This window comes from Papio anubis, chromosome 14 (assembly GCF_008728515.1).
Source record: "Papio anubis isolate 15944 chromosome 14, Panubis1.0, whole genome shotgun sequence".
Classification (NCBI taxonomy): domain Eukaryota; kingdom Metazoa; phylum Chordata; class Mammalia; order Primates; family Cercopithecidae; genus Papio; species Papio anubis.
Window position 1 is genome coordinate 50,175,206 of NC_044989.1, and position 18,318 is coordinate 50,193,523.

The following is an 18,318-nucleotide window of genomic DNA, read 5'->3' on the forward strand; positions in this document are numbered from 1 at the left end:
ATGGATACAAAAGGAGTAACATTCATGCTAAAGCCAATTTTCCTTTGGTTTTTAGCACTGATTGTGCTGATATGGTAAAAGGGACCAAGTATTCCACAAAAAGCAAATAAATCAGATTCTAATTATAGCTCTTCTTGATAGACTGATTATACATAGATTTTCTTGGCCATTCATGTGTAACAGTCAGGAATGAATAAATCTTCACTGCCTTGCTTACCCTTAATTCCTATTAAATACTGACACTGGAGATTCTCTAGCAAATTAGGAGTTAAGCACTGCAGCTTTTTCATCTACTTTCTCAATCAGTAAGTGAGGTAGACTGCTTAGTAAGGTAGGGGCAGTGGCTCCAATTTTAGGTTTCTCACAAATATTTCAGACCTGTGTTGCCTAAAATGGTAGACACTAAGCACATATGGCTATTTACATTTAAAGTAATTAAACTCAAATAAGATAAAAATAATTCAGTTCCTCAGTAGCATAGACATATTTTAAGTGATTAGTGGCTATATGTCGACAGTGGCTACTGTATTGGATAGCACAGATAAAACATCTCCATCATTGCAGAAAGTTGTTTTAGACAGCTCTGTGCTCGCATGATTCTGTAAATCAATATGAGTATTCTTCAGGAAAATAATTGGAAGGTACAATAGGGAAAGAATTTATTTACTGTTTGTTTAATGAATTGTCTCTAACAGGATAAGAGAGAGTGTCTTAAGCTAGTGTATTAAGAGTTGGTCATCCCTAGAAGAGAGTAGGGCAGGAGAGGGTAGTACTTCATTCTAAAGAGCTTGGTATCAGATCTGTAAACAGAGCATCAAGAAGAATCACAAGGATCTCTTCTTATCCTTTTCTTTTGTGTAAAGATGTCAGAGTACACAACTAAGAATAGAAGATAGATATTAAATATTTATGCAACTTTGGGTCTCAGAATATAATAGAGCAAAGATGGATTTTTCAATTTTCAATCACTTTTACTTCACAATCTTTTCTTCTATTATTCCCCTGTGAAATTTCCACTCTCAGTTCTCCCAACCCACATCACTGTTTTCCTGTTTCTTAGCTTTTACTTGAGCTCTTTTCCTGTTAACATTCATATTTTTAAGATTCACTGTCTCCTTCAATTATTTCCTTAAAAGTTCAACCCATAAAGATCTATGCTCTTAGATATTTATAAATTAATTAATTTACTCGTTCAATGAACATTTACTTAAAACCTACTAAGTTTCATGACCTTATAAATGACAATGCTTTCTGTCAAGAAGCCCATTTATTGTTTTCTACTAGTGGTGGGAACAGAGAAGTAAACAGCCAATTTGAATACTCAATTGTGTTTTGCAATATATGATCAAAGACTATTATGAGTACATAGAAGCTGGGGAAGCCAGAGCAGCTGCACTGTGTAAATGATATTTGAGTTGAGTTTCAAAGGAAGGAATTAGAGGGCAAAAAATTGTCATGTACAAGTGCACCAAGGCATGCAGGAGCATGGCAACCTTACCGGTGTCCAGGCAGAGTGGATGGGCATGAAGTTGGAGCAAAGAACAACCAGAACATAAAGGGCTAATGAATTTAGCTAAAGAGTATGAGTTCAAATGAGAACACATGGACACAAGGAAGGGAACAACACACACCAGGTCCTATCAGGGGGTGGGGGGCAAGAGGAGGGAGAGCATTAGGATAAATATCTAATGCATGCGGGGCTTAAAACCTAGATGACAGATTGATAGGTGCAGCAAACCACCATAATACATGTATATCTAGGTAACAATCCTGCACATTCTGCACATGTATCCCAGAACTTAAAGTGAAAAAAAAAAGTGTGAGTTCAAAACTATGTTACATAATATATCACACATACTGTAGTGCCATCTCAAATTAAAGTCATAAATTCAGAAAATCCTGAAATCTGGATGGTCTGCACTCAAAGTTTATCAGGAATATATTTCCCATTATTTTAAATGTGAAAATCAATAAATTGTTAGACATTAACCTCACACCTCACATCCCATTCCCTAAAAAACACATACATATTTTACATACCTATACATTAGCAACTTTCATGCCTGTATAAATAGCATTTTATGATTTAAGATGTGTTCAATTTCTTTTTCTAATTACCAAGCAACAAATAAGGTCTCAAACAAACAATATTTTTCAAAAAGTTTATGTGACTGTGACATTCTACTAGTTGTGTTGGAATGAAATTCAAGACCTTTTCCACAGTTAGTTTTATAAAAATGCTGTCTTGAGTTTTAGAAACAGAATGATAAATACTTTCTCTATAAATACAGGCAGAAAACATTGTTTTAAAGATACACATGTTCTATGAAGTCTAGATTTGAAAAACCAAGAGAATTTCTTTCTGAAATACAATGTCCCAGGAGATGTTCTATGGAGTGAATCTGAATATACAAATGAATACACACTCTTTAAAGGAATAATGATGAAATTAATATCAGTATAACCATCATCCAGCCCTCTTCCATTTCCCTTTCCCTCTTCACTCTGAAGTAACCACTATGCTGATACTTAGCAGTTTAACTAAATACTTATGCATCCCTAAATAATATGTTGTTTACTTTTATACTTCTTGAACATTATGGAATGAAAGCCTATTGTATGAATTACTATGCAGCAGTAGACTTTGATGTTGAGGTGTGCAGTTGGGATACATTAATTTTTCACAATTATGCAAAACTATGCATTATATGTATATTTCAAAAGGTACATTTTCTGTTTTTCTTTTGTTTCTGCTTTGTTTGTTCCTCCAAATTATGTTGCTATTAACACTATTATCCATTCTCCTGGTACACGTATATGAAATTTTATTTTGCAATTATGACTAGAAGTAGAATGGTTAGACCCTAACATATTTGTAAAACTGACTTTAGTAGATCGTAATACATATTTTGTGTGTGAATGCAGTAGCTAATGCTCTCAAAAGCTGTGTATAGGAATTACTGTTACTTCATATACTCACTAACCTGGGTTTTGACCAATATTTTAACTTTTGTCAAATCTGTATTGCATATGGAATATGATTGAGATTTTTGTTTGTAAGTTCATGACTATTAATGAGGTTGAATAACTTTTCACGTTTACGAACTATTTATGACTCTTAAGAACTATTCTTCTACATGTTGTTTGCATATTTTTTTATGTTTTGGTGCAATTTTTAGGGCTTTTTGTCAAATATATATATTTTTTAGGAATTTGAGGCTGTAAATGTCTAATTACTTTACTTATATCCCACAAATTTCAATATGTAGTATTTTTAACATTTACTTCTAAATATGTTATAATATCCATTACATTATCTTCTTTGACCTAGGTGTTCTTTTAAGGGTGTGTGTGTGTGTGTGATTGTATTTGATTTTTTTATATTTTTACATGAATTGTATGTATCTCTAAACAATATATTTTTCAATGTTGCACTTACTTTTGGTGAGGGTTACGATTATTTATAAAAGGCAATGTATTTTCTAAGCAGTCAACATGGTTTGAACCCCAGTTCCATCACCAGTGTGACTTTGGGCAAGTTATTTCATTTATAACATTCAGTTTCTTCCGTTTAAATTGGGAATAATATTAGTTTAGGCCTACCGCAGAGATACTGTAGGTTCAGCCCCAGAGCATTAAAAGAAAGCAAATACTGCAAGAAAGTGACTCATATAAATTTTTTGGTTTCCCAGTGCACATAAAAGTTATATTTCTACAATACTGTGGTCTATTTAGTGTGCAGTAGCAGTATGTCTGAAAAAATATGTACAATGTGCATATCTTAATTTACAAATAAGTTATTGCTAAACAAATCCTAACAATCATTTGATCCTTCAGCAAGTTGTAATCATTTTTGCTGGTGGAGTGTCTTGCTTCAATGTTAATGGCTGCTGACTGATCAGGGTGTTGGTTGCTGAAGGTGGAGGTGGCTGTGGCAATTTCTTAAAATAAGACAACAATAAAGTTTGCTGCATTGATCGAATCTTCCTTGCAGGAAAGATTTTTTCTGTAGCATGCAATGCTGTTTGACAACATTTTGTCCATAGCAGAACTTCTTTTAAAATTGGAGTCAATCTTCTCATACCCTGCTGTTGCTTTATCAACTAAGTTTATGTAATATTCGAAATCCATTGATGTCATTTGAACAATATGCATAGCATCTTCACCAGGAATAGATTCCATTTCAAGAAACCACTTTCTTTGCTCATCCATAAAAATCAACTCCTCATTTGTTCAAGTTTTGTCATGAGATTGCTGCAATTCAGTCACATCCTTGGGCTCCACTCCTAATTCTAGTTCTCTTGTTATCTCCACCACATCTGCAGTTATTTCCTCCACTGAAGTCTTCAAGCCCTCAAAGTCATCCATGAGGGTTGAAATCATCTTCTTCCAAACTCCTGTTAATGTTTGTTTGTTTGTTTGTTTGTTGGAGACGGAGTCTTGCTCTGTCACCCAGGCTGGAGTGCAGTGGTGCGATCTCGGCTCACTGCAAGCTCCGCCTCCCGGGTTCACGCCATTCTCCTGCCTCAGCCTCCCTAGTAGTTGGGACTACAGGCGCCCACCACCAGGCCTGGCTAATTTCTTTTTGTATTTTTTGTAAAGACAGGGTTTCACCGTGTTAGCCAGGATGGTCTCGATCTCCTGACCTCGTGATCCACCCGCCTCGGCCTCCCAAAGTGCTGGGATTACAGGCATGAGCCACCGTGCCCGGCCCCTGTTAATGTTTATACTTTGACTTCCTCCCATGAATCACAAATGTTTTTAATGGCACCTAGAATGATGAGTCCTTTCCAGAAGATTTTTGGTTTACTCTGCTCACATCCATCAGAGCAACCATTATGTATGGCAGCTACAGTCTTATGAAATGTACTTTTCAAAAACAGTAAGACTTGAAAGTCAAAATTACTCATTAATCCATGGGCTGCAGAATGGATGTTGTGTTAGCAGACATGAAAACAACGTTAATATCCTTGTACATCTCTATCAGAGCATTGAGCAATAATATTTTAAAAGGTATCTTTTTTTGAGCAGTAGGTCTCAACAGTGGGCTTAAAATAGTCAATAAACCATTCTGTAAACAGTGCTGTCATCCAGGCTTTTATTGTTCCATTTATACAGCACAGGCAGAGTCTATATGGCACAATTCTTAAGGACCCTAGAGTTTTGGAACGGTAAATGAGCATTGGTTTCAACTTAAAATCACCAGCGACATTAGCCCCTAATGACAGAGTCAGACTGTTCTTTGATGCTTTGAGGCCATGCATTGACATTTTCTCTCTAACTATGAAAGTCTCTGAAAGCATGTTCATCCAACAGAGGCTGTTTGTCTACATTTAAAATCTATAGTTTAGTGCAGCCACTTTCATCAATTATTTTAAGTAGATCTTCTGGATTACTTGCGGCAGCTTCTGTATCTGCACTTGCTGCTGCTTCACTTTGTATTTTTATGTTATAGAGGTGGCTTCTTTCCTTAAACTTCATGAACCAACCTCTGCTAGCTTCAAACTTTTCTTTTGCAACTCCCTTACCTCTCTCACGCTTCATGGCATTGAAGAGAGTTAGGACGTTGCTCTAACTTGGGCTTTGGCTTAAACCCATTTATGCCTGAGGTTGCAATTTTTTTTTTTAATTTTTGCAATCAGACCTTGTTAATGACCTTGAGCAGTAGGATATAAATAACTCCCTCATGCTTAGCATTCCAATAATCGAACACTAGGCATAAATGGCTAAGGGAATACTGTGGCTGATTTGATTTTGTATCTAGACTGCTAAAACTTTCTCCCTACCAGCAATAAGGCTGTTTCACTTTCTTATCATTTGCTCATTGGAACAGCACTTTTAATTTCCTTCAGTAACTTTTCCTTTCCTTCAGTAACTTTTCCTTTGCATTCACAACCTGACTGTTTGGCTCAAGAGGCCTAGCTTTTGGCCTTTCTAGGCTGTTGACATGTCTTCCTTAATAAGCTTAATCATGTCTAGCTTTTGATTTAAAGTGAGAAATGTGTGGTTGTTCCTTTCACTTGATCATTTAGAAACCAAGATAAAGTTATTAATTGGCCTGATTTCAATATTTTTGTGTCTCAGGGAATAGGGAGGCTGAAATATATGGAAAGAGATGGAAGAAGTGCCCATCAGTGGAGCAGTCAGAACACACACAACATTTATTGATTAAGTTTGCCATCTTATGAGGGCACACTTTGTGATGCTCCAAAACAATTACAAATGTAACATCAGAGATCACTGATCATGGATCACTGTAACAGATACAACAATAACAAAATTTTGAAACGTTGTGAGAGTTACCAAAATGTGACAGTCACAAAGTGAATGCATGCTGTTGGAAAAAATGGCACCAATAGGCTTGGTCAATGCAGAATTGCCACAAAACCTTCAATTTGTAAAGAACAGTATCTGCAAAGTTCAAGAAAATGACTTATGCCTGTACCTCTTAGAGAGGCTGGGAGGAGTAAATGAGATGTGGGTAAAGAAGGCCTTAGAACTCTGCCTGGACAGCGCTAGCAATGGATGAAAGCTGGCTGTTGTGTTGTTGATGATGCTATGTGAGAAAAACCACCCTCGAGGCTTCTGATAGCCTTTTGTTTATAATGTTTTCTGATTAACAGAAGTTCTACATTTGAATATTGTTTAATTTATTAGTCTTTTCTGTGGCATATGAACTTCTGAGTCCTGTTAAATTCCCTACTAAGAGGTCATTAAGGTATTTTCCTAATTGTTTTTTTCTAGAAGTTTTCATATTGCCTTTTACATTTAAGTTTCATCTGAAATTCACTTCACGTATCGTGCGGCAAAGCAATCCAGTTTCTTTCCTCTTCAATAGATAACCTGTTGTTTCAGCATCACTTATTGAATTTGAATATTTCTCTCCTCTGAAAGGTGAGTTTGTTCCTTGTCATATATCAAATCTTTAGATATAAGATATAAGTATGTCTGTTTCTGGGTTCTCTATCCTGACCCATTGGGCTATTTATGGATCTGTGCCAATACCACTTTACAACTTGCTATTTTACTTTGTGTGTTTGTTTGTGTATTATACCAGAAGACAAACTTTAATAGTTAGTTTACCCATCTTTTTTTTATTCAATAGTGTCTTCACTAGTTTCAGTTATGTTTTAAATATTTAGCATCTTTAAGTACTATTTTATATAATATCCTCTTATTACAATATTATTTGGTATTGTAATAAAATGTATTTCCTATGTTCTAGAATTCTCTCTCAAATTCTATGAGATTTTGATACAAATTGTGTTGAATTAATGTTTGAAATTTAATTTCTTTTAAATCTTTAAGCAACTACACTTCCACTTAAGTCATCTTTACTCTTTTGTTTTTAGTCTTTTGATTAAATTTTATTATTTTCTCCACAGAGATTATAATTATATTTTGTAGCATATTTTCTTAGGAACAAAATAAATATATTATTGTAAGTAAAATTATCATCAAATTATATTTCAAATGCTTTCTTACTCATAAACCGAAATGCAATTAAGTTTTGATTACGCATCTCCTGTCCAGCAACATTGTTACATCTTTTATTACGCTAACTCCCATATGGAGTTTCTGAGATTTTCTATGTGGACTATTACTACATAAGTTTCTTTCCAGTCCTTATGTATTATTCATTTATTTGTTTTATTATTATTATTATTATTATTATTATTATTATTATTATTTTGAGATGCAGTTTTGCTCTTGTTGTCCAGAGACTGGGGTCCAATGGCACAATCTCGGCTCATGCACCTCTGTCTCCTGGGTTCAAGCGATTCTCCTTCCTCAGCCTCCTGAGTAACTGAGATTACAGGTGCACACCACCACACCTGGCTCATTTTTGTATTTTTAGTGAGATGGGGTTTCACCATGTTGGTCAGGCTTGTCTCAAACTGCTGACCTCAGGTGATCCACCCACCTTGGCCTCCCTAAGTGTTGGGATTACAGGCGTGAGCCATGGCACCTGGCTTATTTATTTATCTTTATTGCCTTTTTAGCTTTGTTTTTCTGAGTACAACTTTTAGTACACTACTAGACATGGGGACAGTTAGCAATTTTATTATACCTAATATTTAAAAATGTTTCATATGTATTTGTTATACATTTTTAAAATTGTTTACCATGAATACAATGCTTACTCTACATATGTTGAAATTACTTCATATCAAGATAACAATTTTTATTCATAAGATGATTTCATTTTTAATTGATTATATTTCTCTATGCATCCAGAAAATCAATTTTTCTCTTTAATATATACACACGTTCATATAATCAATAGATTGTCTAATATTAAACTAAAGAAATTCCTGGAATAAGCATATCTTATTATATTATGATTTTCCTGCATGGTCTGAATTATCTTATAACTTTTTTTAGGACTTTTTTGCATTCTCTTTCCCTCCTTATCAACGTTTGCACTTTTACTGGCACAAAGCTATTCATAATGTCCTCTTAATATATTGTTTTTCCAAAAATCTCTTTAGCATATGTAGTTCTGTTACCATTTTTACTTTAATATTCTTTGGTTTTTGTCCCCTCTCCCTCTTTCATTATTTTTCCTATTTATATTTTTAATCAATTTTAAATAGCCCTATCAAAGAAACAACTTTTGGTTGAAGTTACGCTCTGTATTATAATTTTGCTTTTTGTTTTAATTATATCTGCTCTTTATTTTTACTTTTACTTATGCTATGTGGTGATTTTTTTTCTTTCTCTAACTTCTTAAGATGAACACTAAGTTGACTCAAAAGTTACTTAGAAATATATATATTTTAATTTCCAAGTAATTGAATTCATTTTATTCAATGATTTATTTTTTAAATAGTTTTTGTTTAATTTTATGACTGTTTGTCAATAGGAATTTTAAGTCTTTCATCTATGGATATGGCATAGTTCTCCATTTATTTATACCTTCTTTGATCTTTTAGCAATATTCTGTCATTTTTCTGAATACAAGTCTTGCACATTTTTATATTATTTCTAAATATTTTGTATATTTTTGGTCTTTGGGATTTTGTTTACAAAACAATCATTTTGTATATAATTATATTGCTGTGAAGCAATATAATTTATTTCTCATTTTTTTCAATTTGTATACATTTTATTTCTTATTCTTGACTTACTACATTGGCTCAGATTTCCAATAAAATATTGAATGGGATTAGTGAGAATGAACAACCTTACCTTGTTCTGAATTTTAGCATGACATTAGCTGTAAGTTTTTAATAGGTTCCCTTTATTGATTCTATTTCTAGTTTCCTGAGTTTCATCATGAATGCATGTTGAATTTCTTCAAACGCTTTTTCTGAAACTATTGAAACGACCATAGAGGTTTTTTCTTTAGTTTCTTACTATGGTGAATTACAAATGATTCATTTTTGAATGTTGAACCACTATTGCATTTCTGGGAAGAAAACACTTGGTGAGGATGCATTAGCCCTTTCGTATAATGCTAGATTTTATTTGTTAAAGTTTTAAGAAATTTTTCATCTGTGTTGAGGAGGTCTTTTTAATGATGTATTTATGTATTTGTCTAGTTTTTATATCAGTCACTGCTGCCTCCTGTAGTAAAATCAGAAGTTATATCTATTCTTTTTAATTTCTTTCTTTTTTTTTTTTAATGGAGTCTTCTTCTGTCATCCAGGCTGGAGTACAGTGGCATGATCTCAGCTCACTGCAACCTCTGCCTCTGGGGTGAAGCGACTTTCCTGCCTCACCCTCCTGAGTAGCTGGGACTACAGGCATGCACCACCACACCTGGCTAATTTTTGCATTTTTAGTAGAGAGGGGTGTTTCTCCATGTTGGCCAGGCTGGTCTCAAACCCTGGACCTCAGGTGATCCGCCCACCTCAGCCTCCCAAAGTGCTGAGATGACAGGCATGAGCCACTGCACCCAGCCACTTTTTTTTCTTTTTTAATGGTAGTTTGCATAGAACTGGTATCATTTTTCTTTAAAAGTTCAGTAGAATTTACCAGTGAAGCCATCTAGGAGTAGGGTTTTCTTTGTGGGAAGGTTTTAACTACAAATTAAATTGCTTTAATAGATATAGAGCTATTCATTTATCTATTCTGATTGTGTTAACTTTCATTTTGCTGAGAATTTATATATTTAATCTAAATAGTCAAAAGTATTGATACAAATTTGTTCACTGTAGTCCCTCTTTATCTTTTTAATGCCTGTAAGAGCTGTAGTTGTGGCTCTTCTTTCTTTCCTGATATTGGTATATGTGAATTGTTTATATTTTGCCAGATCAGTTTGATTAAAGTTTTAGCAATTCTACTGTTGTTTCAAAGAACCAGGTTCTGGAATCTGTGGTAGGCTGAATTATAGCTTCTCCAACATATTCACATCCTAATCCCTGGAATTTGTGAATATGTTATTTTACTTTACATGGCAAAGAGGAATTTGTTGATGTGATCAAGTTAAGGAATTGAGATGACAGGATTATCTTGAGTTATTTGGGCAGGTTCAAGGTAACCATGAGAGTCCTTATAAGAAAGAGTCAGGAGGGTAAGAATCAAGGAAGGAGATGGGATGAAAGAAGCAGAGATTAGAGAGCTGAGAAGATGCTATGCTACTAGGTTTGAATGTAGAAATTAGGAGTCATTGGCCAAGGAATGTAGGCCACTACAAGAAGATGGAAAAGGTCATGATTCTCTCTTAGAGCTTCAAGAAACAATGCAGCTCTGTTAACACCTCAGTTTTCAGACTAGAAGGAATTCAGAGCTCCAAAACTGTAAGATAATAAATTTCTGTTGTTTTAAACTACTAAGACTGTGGTAATTTGTTATAGCAGTAATAGGAAATTAATACAATAGATTTATTTTTTCTGTATTTTTGCTTGTTTTCTATTTCATTGACTTCTGTTATTTAAAATTTTCCCCTCACGCCTGTAATCCCAGCACTTTTGGAGGCTGAGGCTGGTGGTCAGGAGTTCAAGAACAGCCTGGCTAACATGGTGAAACCTCATCTCTACTAATAATACAAAAAAAACTTATTTGGGCATGGTGATGGTTGCCTGTAATCCCAGCTACTCGGGAGGCTGAGGCAGGAGAATCACATGAACCCAGGAGGTGGAGGTTGCAGTGAGCCAAGATTCCACCACTGCACTCCAGCCTGGGCAACAAGAGTGAAATTCAGTCTCAAAATTAATTATTTAATTAATTAATTAAAATTATTCCTTCTTATGTTTAGTATGAGTTTAATTTTCTCTCTTTTTTCCTAGTTTTTTTTTTTCTTTCAAAATAGAAGCAGTGAATTCTATAATTTTCTCTCAGCACTACATTACTTACACCACATAAATTTTGATATGTTAGTTTCATTTTTATTCAATTCAGGACAATTTCTAACTTTTCATTCTTTCATTCAAGGGTCATTTAGAATTGTGATTTTTAAATTCCAAATACATTTTTCAGTTGTCCTAATGGGATTTCTATTTTAATTTTATTGTTTAAGAGAACGTACATTACATGATTTTAACATTTTTAAATATATTAAAACTGTAACCACCCAATGAGTTCTCCTTGCCCACGACCCAGATAGAGCTGATTTATCAAGACAGAGGAATTGCAATAGAGAAAGAGTTTAATTCATGCAAAGCTGGCTGAACTGGAAACCAGAGTTTTATCATTAAAATCAGCCTGGAGTTTCTTAAGGATAATTTGGTGGGTAAGGGGCCAGAGAGTTGGGAGTGCTGATTCGTTGGGTCAGAGATTAAATCATAGGAGGTCAAATAGGGTTTGTCTCACTGTCTTTTGCTGCTGGGTGGGATCGCAGAGCTGGCTGAGCCAGATTACTGGTCTGGGGAGTGCCAGCTGGTACATCAGAATACAGGGTCCAAAAGTCCCAGGAGCCCCAGGTTATCTTGGGAGGTCAAGAGGAGAGGAATTTACCAAACTCATAGGTATTTGAGCATACAAACCCATGGCTAGACTCAGCTTTAAAAAAGTCTTATCTGAGATTTCTTATGGAAAAGAGTTTCATCAAAGCCAATTTTAAAAGCCTATGTAAGAAATAATTATTCTTGTTGTACTTTATGCAGATAATCAGGCCAAGTATAATAAGACTAAAGTTTGTTTTGCAAACAAATCAATCCTATTATGATATGTTTTTAATAAAAATGGTGACTGGAGAGAGAAAAAATACGCTTAAAAAAAAAAAAAAAGAAAGAAAGAAACTATAGTACACCTGTTGTTAGCTGTCCTTGGATTTCTTGTGCAGTTTGGACTAAATCCTAAATTCTTTGTGGGCTACAAGTCCCCAAACTAATGCTTTCAAATCTTTACTTTTAAAACTGGGAATTGCACTCCTTACCCTAGTACTCATTATTCACCTTGTAGTGCACTGTTCCCTTAAATGCAGTACTATAACTTTAGATGATAATACTAACGTCTTTGCCATGCAAGCCTTGGAACCCCAGCCAGGCCTGCATGAGTACGTTGAGAGTTGCAAAGCGGTTCCATTCCTCTCATCTTAGGGTCAGCACATACCCCCACTATGTCCCTGGTTGGCAGGAAAAAGAGCTGTCTTTGCCCTTTCTCCATCTTCATTAGCCAACACCTTAAGTTTAAGGTGTTATAAAACCCAAAGGGAGGAATTGAAATCACCATTGCAAAATTGTAACTGAAACAGTCAAAGAGATCTGACCTAACCAACTCCATCTTACTTCTAACCTCCTATTCCAGGTGTCTTTGTTCACTCCTGAACATAGGCTGAACTAACTTTGGGAGGAATTTATTTTATAGTTTATAGTTTAAAACACAGATGAGAACAGCAATTTCCTGAAACAAACTCCCTTCCTTCCTGGGTACTAAACTGCCTTTGTAGGACTAAAAAATTAGCCACAAGAGGTTGTGCACGGTGGCTCACACCTGCAGTCTCAGCACTTTGGGAGGTTGAGGCAGGTGGATCACCTGAGGTCAGGAGTTTGAGACAAGCCTGACCAACATGGAGAAACCATAATTCGTGCATTACTGCTAGTCAACACGCATAATATATAGTACTATATATGTTTAACTGTACATAGGACATGCTTTTACATATTTACCCAACTCTCTAGAACAACATGCTTACAAGCAAGAATCCTAATGAGTACCTCAACAGTAATACATAACACACTCCTCCAAAGCCCACGCACTACCCCTACGAATACCAACAGATCCAGCCCTAGATTGATCGTACAACAGTACATTACATCGTTCACCGGACATAGCACATACCATTCAAAAAGTCCTCCTCACCACGGATGCCCCCCCTCACTTAGGGATCCCTTGTTCACCATCCTCCGTGAAACCAATATCCCGCTCGGGTAATGCTACTCTCCTCGCTCCGGGCCCATAACTCGTGGGGGTAGCTATAATTGAACTGTATTCGGCGTCTGGTTCTTACCTCAGGGCCATAACAATCAAGATTGCCCACACGTTCCCCTTAAATAAGACATCTCGATGGATCACGGGTCTATCACCCTATTAATCAGTCACGGGAGCTCTCCATGCATTTGGTATCTTTTATCTCTGGTCTGCACGCAACCCCATCGCAGAATGCTGACTCCCACCACATCCCGTCCTGCCGCGCCTGTCTTTGATTCCTAGTACATGCTATTGTTGATCGCACCTACGTTCAATATTGCAGTCCCCCCCAACCATCATTAAGGTGTTATTTAATTCATGCTTGTAGGACATAACAATAACCAACTTCGCAACCTCCTCCACCACGCCACAAAACCACAACAAAAATAAAATTCTATCCAAACCCCCCCACCCCCATCTCTGACCTTCACCTAAACCCACTTTTGCCAAACCCCAAAAACAAAAGCCTCAATTTACCCAGCCAGAGCTCGTATTTTCATCTTTTAGGTATGCACGACCCCAACTGCCACTCCCTCAACTAATATAAATTTACTTCACCAAACACTCTTGACACCAACTCACGACCCTCCGCCCATTGTCAAATCCACCCCTCCCCCCACAACCCTAAAGAAATTACCCCACAATCACACCCACACTGACGTTTATGTAGCTTAAACCCACCTAAAGCAAGACACTGAAAATGCCTAGATGGGTTCGCACACCCCATAGACAAATAGGCTTGGTCCTGACCTTTCTATTGACTCTTAGCAAGATTACACATGCAAGCATCCCGGCTCCGGTGAAGACGCCCCCCAAATCACCATGACCAAGAGGAGCAAGTATCAAGCACGCACATGCAGCTCAAAACACTTTGCCTAGCCACACCCCCACGGGAGACAGCAGTGACAAATCTTTAGCAATGAACGAAAGTTTAACTAAGCTATTCTACGTTAAGGGTTGGTTAATTTCGTGCCAGCCACCGCGGTCATACGATTAACCCTAGCCAATAGAAATCGGCCTAGAGGGTGTTTTAGATCTAATACAATAAAGCTAAACCTCATCTAAACTGTAAAACTCTAGCTAACGTAAAATAAACTACGAAAGTGGCTTTATAATTTCTGAACACACAACAGCCAAGGCCCAAACTGGGATTAGACACCCCACTATGCTTGGCCTTAAACCTCAGTAGTTAGAACAACAAAACTATTCGCCAGAATACTACAAGCAACAGCTTAAAACTCAAAGGACTTGGCGGTGCTTCACATCCCCCTAGAGGAGCCTGTTCTGTAATCGATAAACCCCGATCCACCCCACCCTCTCTTGCTTAGTCTATATACCGCCATCTTCAGCAAACCCTGATGAAGGTTACGAAGTGAGCGTAAACGCCCTTCCGCGGGTGCTGTAATATAAAGAGTAGTGCTGGATGTTGAGGGTTTTAGAGGCTCTTTAGTAAAGAGTTTTATTGCATCGGCGAATGGTTGTAGTAGTCCATGTTGGGTTTCTATTTCTATTTCTAAAAATAGAAAATTAACTGGGCGTGGTGGCGCATGCCTGTAGTCCCAGCTCCTCGGGGAGCTGAGGCAGGAGAATTGCTTGAACTCGGGAGGCGGAGGTTTCAGTGAGCCAAGATCGCACCATTGCACTCCAGCCTGGGCAACAAGAGTGAAATTCCGTTTCAAAAAAAAAAAAAAAAAAATTGGCCACAATATTAGAAATTATGGTTTAGGAGTCATGCATCTGGGGAATACAAGGCTCTGACCCTCCCCAAATTGCTCCTGGGGATAAAATCACTATTGTACAACTTCAGACCAGTGCTAGAGATATTTTGCAGACCCTGATTTAATGGATCAGCTGGCACCACCCAGATCAATAAACTGGTTCATCTGATCTTGTGTCCTCCCCCCAGGAATTGACACAATACAAGAAAACAACTTCAACTCCATATGGTTTCATCACTGACCTGACTGATCAGCACTCCCAGCTCACTGACTTCCGTCCACCCACCAAGTTGTCCTTAAAACTTTGATATCCACTCTTTTTCTGGCCGGAACAATGGAGGGTGTAGAAAAGGAGAAGAAGAAGTTTCCTGCTGTGCCAGAAACCCTTAAGAAAAAGTGAAGGAATTTCACAGAACTGAAGATCAAGCACCTGAGAAAGAAGTTTGTCCAAAAGATGCTTCAAAAGTCAAGGAGGAAGCTTATCTATGAAAAAGCGAAGCACTTGTACACTTTAGGCAGATGTACAGAACTGAAATTTGAATAGTGAGGATGGTAAGAAAAGCTGGCAACCTCTATGTACCTTCAGAACCCAAATTGGCATTTGTCATCAGGATCAGAGGTATCAATTGTGTGAGCCCAAAGGTCCGAAAGTTGTTGCAGCTTCTTTGCCTTCATCAGATCTTCAGTGCAATCTTTGTGAAGCTCAACAAGGCTTCAATTAACACATTGAGGATTGTAGAGCCATATATTGCATGGGGGTACCCAAATCTGAGGTTAGTAAATGAACTAATTTACAAGCGTGGTTATGGCAAAATCAATAAGAAGTGAAATGCTTTGACAGATAACGCTTTGATTGCTCGATCTCTTGGTAAATATGACATTATCTGCATGGAGGATCTGATTCATGAGATCTATACTGTTGGAAAACACTTCAAAGAAGCAAATAACTTCCCGTGGCCCTTCAAATTATCTTCTTCACGAGGTGGAATAAAGAAAAAGACCACCCATTTTGTAGAAGGTGGAGATGCTGGCAACAGGGAGGACCAGATCAACAGGCTTATTAGAAGAATGAACTAAGGTGTTTGCCATGATTATTTTTCTAAGCTGGTTGGTTAATAAGCAGTACCTGCTCTCAAACTGAAACAAACAAACCAACCAACAAACAAACAAAAAAACTCTGATTTCCAAATGTTCGGGGAGACTGACTTGAGTAATAGTAAAGTTATGGTCTCCCGCAAAACAAACAAACAAAATCCAAGGTCTGAAAAATATCTTGAACATCAATTTTAGGTTGTATAATAGTGATGTTATCCTTAGAAGCAATCAGGGAGGGAGATTAGGAATCTTGTGGCCTCTGGCTGAATGACTGCTAAACTATGATTTCTAGTCTTGTGGTGAATTTGTAATTTGTTATTCCTAAAAAGCAGTCTGTTCCACGGGCAAAAGAGATGTTTGTTTCGGTAAAGGGCTGTTATCACCTTTGTTTGAAAGTTAAACTGTATATTAAATTCCTTCCAAAGTTAGTTCAGCCTATGCCCAGGAAAGAACAAGGGCAGCTTGAAGGTTTAGAAACAAGATGGAGTTGGTTAGGTAGAATCTCTTTCACTGTCATAATTTTCTCACTGTTACAATTTTTGCAAAGCCAGTTTCAAAACTCATTTTTTTCCTCAAAATATAGGTTATCTTGATGATTGTTCCATATGCACTTTTAAAAATGAATATTTTTTAATGTTTTATTTTAGAGTAAAGTGTTCCACAGATTTTACTGAGCTCAAGTTGAAACCACCTTTGCAAAAATTATGACAATGAAAGAGAACTGACCTAACATACCCCATCTTGCCTTTAACCTCCAAGCTGCCCTTGTGCACTTCTGAGCATACACCAAGCTAAGTACAGAAGGAATTTAGTTTAAAGTTTAACTTTGAAACAAAGATGGTAACAGCCCTTTCCCAAAACAAAGCCCCTCTGCCTGGGGACCAGACAGCCTTTGTAAAACTAACAAATTAGCTACAAGATTAGAAATTATGACTCAGGAGTCATGCAGCCAGAGACCACAAGACTCCTAACTTCCTCAATTGCTCCTCTGGATAACATCACTATTGTAAAACCTAACACTGGTGTTCAAGATATTTTTCAGACCCTGCATTCTCATGTACCAGTTGGTGCCACCCAAACTGGTAATCTAGTTTAACTAGTTCTGCTCTCCCACCCAGGAACAGAAAATAGCAAGAAGAACCCACGTCAACACCCTATGATTTTATCCCCAACCTGACCAATCTGTGTTTCCCACTCTGTAGCCTCCTGCCTAACAAATTATCCTTAAAAAACCTTAGTCTCTGAATTTTTAGGGAGACTGATTTGAGTAATAATACTTGGATGATATAGCCAGCTCTGTATGTATTACACTATTTCTCTATTCCAATTCCCCTATCTCAATAAATTGGCTCTATCTGGGCAGCAGGCAAGAAGATTCTGTCAGGCAGTTACAAAATTAATTGAAGGGGATGTTTATGTATTTTATAAATTTACTGACTTTTTGTCTACTTTTGTATCAATGAGAAATGATTGTTGAAACCTCCAATTATAATTGTGGTTGTTTCTATACGTTCTTAAGTTTATCAGATTTGTTTAATGTACTTTGAAATTATGATATTGTGTCTGCGTATGTATGTATACATATATATATTTTCAGATTCTTTTATCTACTTGATGATGGATGATCTACTTGATGGATGATGGTTTTATCCACTTGATCAACTTTATTTGCTATAAAATTTCCTTCTATATTCATGCTAATATGCCTTATTCTAAAATCTACCTTGTTTGCTATTAGTATACTGACTCCAGTTTTCCTTTGTAGTTACATACTATATTTTTTACACTTTAACAATTAATGTATCTGTGGCCTGATATTTAAAGTGGTTTTCTTCTAGCCAATAGAGAATTGGATCTTGATTTTTTTTAATCCAGTTTTATATTCTCTGTCTTTTAATTGGTGTGTTAGGGTATTTACATAAAATTTTATTATTCATACAGATACGTTTACTTCTATTATGGTTTTGTGGTTTTTTTCTTCCCTATATGTTAAATTACTATTTATAAAGATTTCATTGAGCTCTTAAAGATTCCAAATTCCTTGGATGCTCAAGTTACTGTTATAAAATGGCTACTGCAGTATTTACATATAACGTATGCACACCCTCCTGTATACATTAAATCACTTCTAGATTATTTATAACACCTA

The 18,318-nt window shown here is 36.4% G+C and overlaps 1 pseudogene across 1 annotated transcript; it reads left to right on the forward strand.

The window, feature by feature from the left end:
- The first annotated feature begins 15,048 nt into the window (after window positions 1-15,048).
- On the forward strand, window positions 15,049-16,676 carry LOC108581820 (annotated as a pseudogene). Its single transcript, XR_002516638.2, has one exon. The product of XR_002516638.2 is annotated as a 60S ribosomal protein L7 pseudogene (transcript).
- Window positions 16,677-18,318: the final 1,642 nt, after the last annotated feature.